Consider the following 9,928-nt stretch of genomic DNA (forward strand, 5'->3'; position numbering starts at 1 on the left):
TTGGCAATGAACTGTGTAGTTATTTTCTTTTCCTTACCTTTTGTTTGTTCTGATTATATTCATTAAAATGTTATGGCCTGTTAAATCTAATAAAAAATTGCAACTTGTATTTTGTGTGTATTTTTGTATAACTTTTCTAATAATTTTTTGTTGTATTTTACAAAAATATTGGTCCACAACCGATTGGAAATGACACGTCTTTCACCACAGAGAATTTGCGCAGAACTGCTATCGCCTTTGACACTCCCCAGCTGGCCACTAGGTGGTGACCAAGGATTTTCTCCCTGAGTGCCTGCATGACCTTTGCAATGGCACCTCCCACTGAGAAGTAATAAAGCATTCCACATGCTACAGACTTTTCCAGTGTTGACTGGAAGAACTGTCATATCTTTCCTATTTGTGAAACCCACAGAGAAGGCAATTCAGTCTCCCTCGTATGGGACATTTGTAAATGTTGAGATTGACTTACACAAAGACAGGTATTTTCATATAAATACATTTTGCTGTTGATAGGCTCCCTGCATGAATAGAAGCATACCTATACACAAAAACTGCTGAAACCATTGTTACCAAGAAGACTCTTATCTGAGGTCCCTTTGTCCAATAATAATGACCAGAGCCAACTACACCCAGCCCAAATTATAATAGAAGTCTGTTAAGCCTTTTCAATGCCCATATCTCCCAGAGTCAGCAAGGCAGTGAGATGGCAGGACCGAATTCTGAAAAATGACTGTCTGAAATCAGTCCGTAGAAAGGACTCAAGAGGCCAGATGGCTTGCCTGTTGCTCTCATGAATATGAGATCCAGAGCCAGCAGGAAGACTCTCCCCACATTAATAGAGAGCCCATGACACTTCTTGCCACTCCCTCAGGAGCCATTCACAGAATATTCCTATATTGGAAGATATGGTGGATGCTGCTGAAAAGCAGAAATGACATATGACAAAAGCTTCTCATTTACAAGCATGAGAATCCAAGCCTAATGAGCCCTACCATAACCTACAACCTACGTCAAAGTTTACCAGAGTAGGTCATTCCTTCAGCCACACCGGAAGGGTGACAACAAAGACCTTCTTATCACCAACATCTGTATAAACTGATAAGGACTTTAGCTTTCAGTACGTTTCTCCCCTGTAAAAATACTGGCAGCAGAGCACACAGCAAGGAGAATGAAAACCAGTCTAGGGTCAAAAGGTGACATTATCTCACGTAATAAATTATCCAGGCTTCCAGGTCTGCCACTTGCAACTGGGATTCTGATGTCTGACTTGAATGCCTGCCTTGAGGACTTACTCTGTCCATTCTTCAAGGTGGTCAACATCTACCACCACCTTCAGGCACTCAGAAACTTCCTCATCTCCCTGTCTAACGCTGACCACGTGTGCTTGAGCCAACTGGCCACCAACTTTAGGGGCTGAATGTGCTGGGAACCTCTTCTCAGTCAAAGAAACCATTTGGCGAAGTGGCAGCCCCTGGTCATCTTCCCTGCATAGCAGCAGGCAGTAATCTTGGTGACCGCCAGTCATCTCATGTTCCTCCCAAAGGCTTTGATGCTCCTTGATGTTGAGATGGTACAAAGAATATGTAGCCTTGGAGCAGAGAGGAGTTTGCCTAGTTAAATTAGTGGACCACACATTGAAGAACTTTTCTTTCTTGGATTGATGATTTCTAATTGATAATTTTAGGAGATGTTTATAGTCACTGATGACTAATAACCAAATGAAGGGGAGGAACCTTGATTAGATACTGCATCAGGGGAAGAAAAAACATTTTGGGGAACAATTGGGGAAACTTCATTATAAACTGATTATAAAATTACCGAATTTTTCTAAGTTGTGATAATAGTGAGATTAGGTAGAAGAATGTCTATTCTTGGGAAGGACACTGAAGTTCAATAGCTATCTCAAGGGAAAAGATCAACGCAACTGTCCGGATTGTGAACAGAGCTAGTTTTCTTCCATGGAGCACCATTACTTGCAATCATGAGCAACAAAATATGATTATTCGGACTTGTGGAGTTAGCAGGCATTTCTCAAAAATGAACAAACCGAACGTGTCACTTAAGGAAAACAATCAACTGCATTAAATGCTTTCAATTCAAGCTTTTGAGCAAAAATTATAGTGCAACTGACCTTTAAGAAACCACCATTTGTCAAGTTTTGTGGTTGCTATCCCAGAGTATCCACAACTATCTGAAAAGTCTATTAAAATACTCCTCCCTTTTTCCAACTACATGTTTCTGTGAGGCTGAATTTTCTTCGAATATTTCAACCCAAACAATGTATTACAAACAGGTCAGCAAAAAAGAGACAGAAGGTTGCAAATTAATAGGTAGAAGACATAAGGGTGTTCCTTTTACTGCTCGTTCAACTTTTCTTTAGGCTTGAAAATTTTCAGAATAGAGTATGTGGAGAGAAAAAATCAAGTTCAAGGTCACTGGGATGGAACACAGACATTCTTCAAGTAGTTACTAGATGTAAGAGTGAGAGGGGCCACTCCCGTTGATGGCCCCATGGGTCTAACACACTTAGAAGCTCCTCCCACAAACGCTCTCTAGGCTCCTCCAAGAGACTGGAGACATCTTAAAATGTGTTCCTTTGTTTATAGGTGCTCCTAGAACAGGCCTTGTAACCCTAACAGGAAAAAGTTGAGATCTAATCCTGGTTATGGAACTGGAGGCAGTAGGGGGTGTGGTGGCCCACCTCTGGGGGCAATAGAGGTCCAGGGAAATTTGGAGCCCAAATGCCATCTCCTTTCCCAACCAGTACCCTTAGAGATGTCACAGGACGGAGCATTTAAGTGGTGCGACAGCTATGCAGGCCTCACAACAAACCCTAAGCTTGTCCCAGAACTGCTCTACGACCACAAGTGAGGGGCCTCTTCAAAGCTGCCACAGAGGCTTTCCAGCTCCTTGTGTCTTATTCACAGCTTATACCTTTTCTTTCCCTAGAACCTTCTCAGGTCTGTCGAAAGTGAGGTGTCTGCAATATCTTTAGAGTCACCACTAGCCATGATGAGGTGCCATTTGGCCTATCCAAGTCTTGCCATCCTGGGTAGCCCTCGGTGCTACCACACTGATTGGTCTACGTGGTTGTGGCACCACAGGGTACCCCATTGCCCCCAAATTGACATTAGCCCATCCTCTCCAAATCTCAAGTCACAGTTCTGAGGGTCCATTTCCTGGGGCCACTTCTGGTACTTATTACTGTAGCAGTCCCAGTGCCAACAGGAAGCAATGGCACACTCACACTGTGACTTGATGAGAGTTTAATAGGGGCCATTTACAGATACGAGTAGAGTATACGAAAACCACAGGGACAGCTAACACATTAGGCTCAAAGGGTTGGGTAAGAGTGAGTACTGTAAATCAGGAGAGAATTGGAGAGAAGTCCTCTTAAGAAGCCACCTCTAGTTTAGGGGCACAGCCAGCCCAAGGTGACCTTGAAGGGAGGGAGGGAGCCAGAGGAATAAATATCTGACCTCTGTTCCTCCATCTCTCCCATTACCTACTGGGAATCTGTCCTGGCCAAACCCAGTCCGGAGCCAGAAATCAGGGGAGCCTGCTGCCATGTCCATCCAGTCAACAACCAGGCCAGAGGGTGGAGTGTGGACCTGGGTGAAACCCGAAGACAGCCCACGCACAGCGCAGAGCCTCAGGGTTCCAATTTCATCATACCCATTCAAGAGTTGGGAGGAGGGAAGAGAAAGAAGCCTCATTTTACCTAATTCTCTTCTCCTTCCTAGTATCTTCATTGCTAGTTAAGTTCTTCCTGCACAATCACAAGGCCCATGCTACCTGAAGTTGGTGGCCAAAAGGAAATCCTAGTCACTGTACCAAGGAATAATTCAACCTACCTCTACCTCAGTTCTGGCTACTGGCAAAATCTAACTGGGGCAAACCAACACCAACTTTCTTAGAGTTTAGCTTTGATTAAAGGGTTCGGCAAAGTCACCCAACCCTGGCAGACATGATAAAAGTGCAGCTATGGACAACAGCCCCTTCTGCTGCTGGGAATGTGAGGAAATAGTTTTAAGAAACTCCGAACAAAGAACAAAGGGTAGGGGTGAAGTTCAGTGACAGAGCATGTGCTTGGTGTGTACAAGGTCCTATTCCCAGTACCTCCATTAAGGGGGAAAAAACTCCAAACAAGATGTGCTGGGTCAGGAGCTAATTCTAGCTCCTATCAGGGTGAAGGTGAATTCAACAGTCTATTGCTAAATCTGTGAACCAGGAATCTTGCTGTTGGCAAGGTCTATATATACCACAGGAACAGAGTGAGGCAAACACAGTCTAGGGTTTTGGAATTAGCCAGATGTGGATTCCAATTGTTTCTGCCACTTACTGTCACTTTGACAAAATCAGCTGTTTACTCCAGAAACTTCAGTTTCCACCTGTAAAATGTACTTCCTCATGAAGTGATACTAAATGGGAAAGTAAATAAAACTCCTAGTATCTGCCACCATCCACACTTCCCCACCTTCACACTTAACAAACGGGGGTTATTATCCCACTGGGTAGTTACAGTAAGGGGTGGTTTAAATAAACTTACAGAACAGTGCTGCTGCCTTTCCTAAACAAGGGAGGGTCTAACCCAAATTCTTTCTAATCCTTACAGGAAAGAGTTGTAAGCAGTCTTACACCCCAACTCCCCCCACCCCCTAGATTGCTAGGGTTGAAAAGGTTGCGGGTGTCAGCGGGGATGGCGGCGGGGCGGGGGCGGGTGGGAGTGAAGGCTGTGGGGGAGGCCCCGGCGGGGGGGCCTGGGGGAGGGGCGGCCCAGGACCGGGGTCCAGCGGGGGTCTGGGCAGCGGCGGGGAACCGCACGCGCGCACCGGGCGCTTGGTGAGCCTGTCGGCCTGGGGGTGTAGAGCGCGAGGGCAGCAGCTGGGCCAGGAGTTCAGCCACCGGCCTGTGTTGAGCCAAGTACCCTTGAGCGACGGACGCTTCAAGTTCCGCATCCACCGCAAGGTGCGGAGCTGGGGAAGCGGAACTGAAACGTGAAGGGTAGTGGAAGGGGACCAGAGGGAGATGGGGGAGGACAGCCAGGGTAGCCCACATCACCGGGTACCGAGAGAGAACTGACAGGACACCAGCTGATGGGCAGGAGGGGAGCATGAAGCTGAAACACTCAGGCTCATGAAGAGACAAGGGAGAGCCTAAGTTTCCCTCAAGATCCAGGAGCAGGGAAGGGACACGGGGCTCACCCACTGCCATGACTAGGAAACAGACATCCTGGGACAATTTCGGGGGGTGGGGGAGAAAAAAAGAAAGAAACGAAAGGTTGCAAAACCCAAACTACAATGTATTTTGTAATTTCTTTTAAAGCTAACACACCCATCAACCTCCTGGAGGCAATTTTCCAATGGAAGTTGCTTGCTGACGACGCTGCTCTGAATACCTCTTTACAGCAAGTGAGTTTGCTTTCTACTTAAAAATTCAAGAACCATTGCACAGGACTCCAGTGTGTTGGAAATGCTCTCAAACGTTTCTAAGAGCTTTCTCTGCCTACCAGTTAAGGACGCTGTAGTGAGCAAGATATATTTCTCCATATTTGGGGGGTCATATATCAAAAAAAGATGTATTTATGAGTGCTTGGATACCAAAGGACCCTTGTTTCAGAAACAAGATTTTTAAGGAAAACCATAGGGCTTCTGAAACTATTTTTTGATTAATAATTTAAAGGGTTAGTCTTCAAATTTCAACACCAGGAGGTACTTTTGATCTAGATTGAGAGCTGAAATTCTTATAAATTCCTCAAAATCCTCAGATTGCTGCCAAATGCCTTCTCACTACCCCTCTCATCCTTTTGTATCACTCAAGTGTGAGAAAATGAAAGAGTCTTCTTTTCATCTTCCAAAATCAATAGTGAATAGAGGCAACAGAACTCATGCCTCAAAAGCAGTAAACTGGAGAGGCTCGTAACTGGCTCATGTGCCAAGCTTGACTGCAAACAGGAGCCAAGCACAAAGACAGACAAGATGGACAAGACTGTGGTCTGAACTTGAGATGCTCAGCTGTGTGTGAGGGGAAGGAGGGGAGTGGTTTGAGAACCAAAATAATCAGATTCATGTTAAAATAGGGTACAGCAGGAAATAATTTTCTATGAAAGTATTAAAAGTACTCACGACTCAGGTGGAACTTAGGAAAGTCACGAGAAAGTGACTGAACTTGATGCTGACACGAAAGATCAGTTTAAATACGTGCTGAACACAGCCAACTCTCCGTCACTCAGATGTCGCAGTTTCACACACTCCATCCATATCCCACATCCTTACACAGCCACCATTCCATTTCTTTTTCGTTCACAACCAAGCTGCTCAGCCTCCAACTCGTCACTCAACCAGCCTCTGCCTTGCCCACTCTTGTCAACACCCATTACCTACAAACCACCACATCATCAGAAATGTCAGTGTTGTAAAAGCCAAGGAAGAAGTGAAGAACTGTGTCAGGCTGAAGACTGAAGAGACGTAACAACCAAAAGAATTGGAAGCTTTTGCTATAAAGACATTACTGCAACAACTGGTAAACTTTGAATGGCATCTCTGGGTATATGGAATTCTCTGTACTATTCTGTTTGGAAAATAAAGCCAGAGAAGGGGCTAGTATAAGCCTGGGGCTTAATTAGAATAAGGCCTAAATGGAATTCCACCTCACTTTCCAAAACACGAGCTACAATACACAGTTTTAATTAAGTTCTGGCTTGAATGGCAGAAGCCCCTTGTATACAGCATTTTTGTTATCAAGACAGGTTAAAGTATTCAACTGCTGAGATTCAGGACAAGTGTTTTATTTTCTAGCAGTTAGAGAAAAGAAGTGGTTTAAATCATTCCCAAGTTAGTAAGTTATCTAGCAGAAAAATTAACTATTTAAACTCTCTATTAAGAGCCAAAGAGTAAAATAAGAGGGGCATTTCACTTCAGGTAGAAACAGTATGTCATTGTTAGCCCAGAACTAAAATAGCTGTGGAAAGAGAGGGCTCGGAAGGTCTGAACTCTAATGAATTTATATGAAGTGGGCACGGCAGGAGAGGGGGTGCCCTGCGTAGCGAGAAATTTTACACAGACAGCCGTTGTCGTCAATAAACTGTTATATAATAAATAATTCTACTTTTTTTTTTTAATGTTTCATGCTTTTCACACTCCTTTTCTATCCCATAACTCCTTTGAGTGTAAAGTCAGTGACTAACTGTGTAAGTCCCAAGTACTATTTTATTCCTTTTTACTGGATTTTTGAGTCAGCATGTTTTACTAAAATTTACAGTTAAAATTAAGTGGAACAAAATAAGAGTCATAAGTAACCTTTCATGGATCTCTCTAACCCTGTGTTAAGTTTCCCTAAATGGAAATTTAAACGAGAGATCTCAATATGTAACTAGGCAAAAGTACTAACCAAGAAGGGAAAAACAGACACTTCTTTATAGAGTCTGAAATACCCAAAGGTGTCCATTATGCAGCTAATTATAACAAGGAATAATCAGACCACAAAGCACTCACACAGGTAAAGAAAAAAAGAGACCATATAGACTTCGTATTTGCACTTTTCCATTTGGATCGAGTAGACGGAAAAAATGGACTCACAACATCCAGTCTCAGAGGTCCTCAGACTAAACCCTCTAAGGCTAATTCACATTCCAAAGCATTCACACAGAAAGGGCTCTTGTTTGTTAATAAAACCCATTTAACAGATAACTTAGCCACTCATCTTCAGGTTTGTGAAACTGGGATGACACATAGGGTACATTTCTTGTTTTTATTTCAACATTTAAAATATTCACAGATGCAGTATTATATTCAATGACATCTCCATGGAAGATGTACCAAACAAAGCAGACAGGTATTCCACAATTACAGAATTACATATTTGTTACTATGTGAATGTTTACCCCTAGAGTTTATCTGGTAAAACACCACTTGGAAAAAAAAATAGGCAAAAACGAGTGTTTCACTGGATTAATTTCCATAAAAAGTGAGTTGCAAAGAATTTCAGGAGAGATATTTAAATATCAGCACTTTTCTTTAATTTCAAACTTTGATAGTCCTCTTCTAACATACAACCACCAGGAACACTCAAATAATTAATACTCAATTCTTTCTTTTCCCCTCAATAGCCAAGCCAGGATGTACACACCTTTTTCCCTATGCCTTTTTTTCTAAACACATTATGTAAAATAGTTTGACCATCATAGCATCTTGACTAGCTAATGAGGTAGGAGTATTCTTCAAAAGAAGTTCTTAAGCATTTATGAAGCAAACAAGAGAGAATAATAAAATTAGTTTTTCTTATTTAGTGGTTGTTCTTTAAATAAAATGCCAAGATTATTTTAAAAGACATTTAAAAGACAAAGAGGAAAAACCTATCAGAAAGGCCCTGCTACTGAGCACATTCAGGGCTGGTGTGAAATTCATTTTGGCATTACAAGGTAAGAAACCACTGCCTCAAAATGCCAGGCTTTCTTCCTGGAAGAAATCTTGCAAGAAAAGTTTAAACAGAAAACAGAAGTACTCTTATCTTTTCTTTCCAGTACAAGTTATTTTTGTCTCTTCTTTTAATCCAGTTCTCATCCTTTTCTACACACAAAAAAGATTAATTTTTGTAAATTGCACATCCAATAATGTATTGAAATGAATTTAGCAGTAGTAACCTTACCAAAATCTGCCAGAGAAACACTCCTTATGTGGAAGTTTTAAGGACATAAATGCAACAGCTAGAAAATGCCTAGGTAACAGATTTCAGCACCATCTCTGTATTAGCAGATTGCTTCAAAATGCATAGACCCACCTATTTCATATAAACCTAGGAAATTACCCATTAATCCCTCTTCATCTATACCAAAATCAAAGTTCTGTGTTCTAACTACCCTTTCTGTATATATAACAAGGATTACTTTACAAATCTACCCAATTCAGCTAATTGGGACATACGTATGTTCCCTAATAAGGGGAGAGTTTTCAATCAAGTATGATTTGTCTAAAATACATATTCTGAATACTTTGGTACCTATTATTTGATGAAGGTTAAAATACCAGGAAAGATTTCTTTATTTCCCCAATTATGTACATATTAGGATTACTACTAAAAAAAAAAAAACTTAAAAAAAATCTTAAAAATGTAAAAGAAGTACTGAGAAAAGCTGCCAGAAAAAAAAAAAAACTGATAACTCTATGTGGCCTGGCAGATGGTTTTGTAATCAAGTCCTTGACAATTCTACTATATAATGTTTTAGACGTAGTAATCAAACTTCGTGTAATAGTGCAACTCTCTGATATGGCAGTAACCATTTGAAATTAGCTACCAAAATAATTTGTCAACAAGAATTTTTTTTACATGTCTTTAAACCTTTCTTTTTACTATCCTATCTAGAATTGTGTCTTATCAACGTGATCAAAATATCATGTGTTATCATTTAGTGTGAAGAGAATTCCTTTCCTCTTCATTGCCACCTTCTTTAATTTCATAGTTCCCTTACATTCTTTTCCTAAGGCACACCATGCCCTATTTATTGCTGCAAAGCCCCTGAAATCTGTGCCTCAATCTGTGTCTGCCTCATCACTATGGTTCAATGAAAACCACTTCAGAGTGCCTGCTACAACTTAGTAACATTAAGTCTAGAATGCCATTGTCCAGTAGATTAACTGCCAAAGAACCAAGTCTACTGAAGCAAAGGCCAAAAAACACAAGTATGTGCTCTATATGCTCCTTCCCCTAAAAAGTGACCACACTATCTACCATGACAATAAAGCTGACTGATCTCTCTGGCTATATGTAATCCATACTCAACGCTACAAAATAAAATGTTACGCCAGTAAGCTGTCACTATTTTTATTAAATCCTAGGCTAATTTAACAGTATCTGATTTTATAGACATCATCCCATGGTGAATATGCTTAATAAGTGAAAGCAAATCAGACATCTAAGTCATTATTTTCTG

At 41.5% G+C, this 9,928-nt stretch overlaps 1 long non-coding RNA gene across 1 annotated transcript; it reads left to right on the forward strand.

Annotated features, from left to right (window-relative positions):
* The first annotated feature begins 4,870 nt into the window (after positions 1-4,870).
* LOC140689933 (uncharacterized) lies at positions 4,871-7,101 on the forward strand. Its single transcript, XR_012065085.1, has 2 exons — positions 4,871-4,968; positions 5,326-7,101. It is a non-coding gene; the product is annotated as an uncharacterized lncRNA (long non-coding RNA).
* Positions 7,102-9,928: the final 2,827 nt, after the last annotated feature.

The sequence above is a fragment of the Vicugna pacos genome, chromosome 3 (assembly GCF_048564905.1).
Source record: "Vicugna pacos chromosome 3, VicPac4, whole genome shotgun sequence".
Lineage (NCBI taxonomy): Eukaryota > Metazoa > Chordata > Mammalia > Artiodactyla > Camelidae > Vicugna > Vicugna pacos.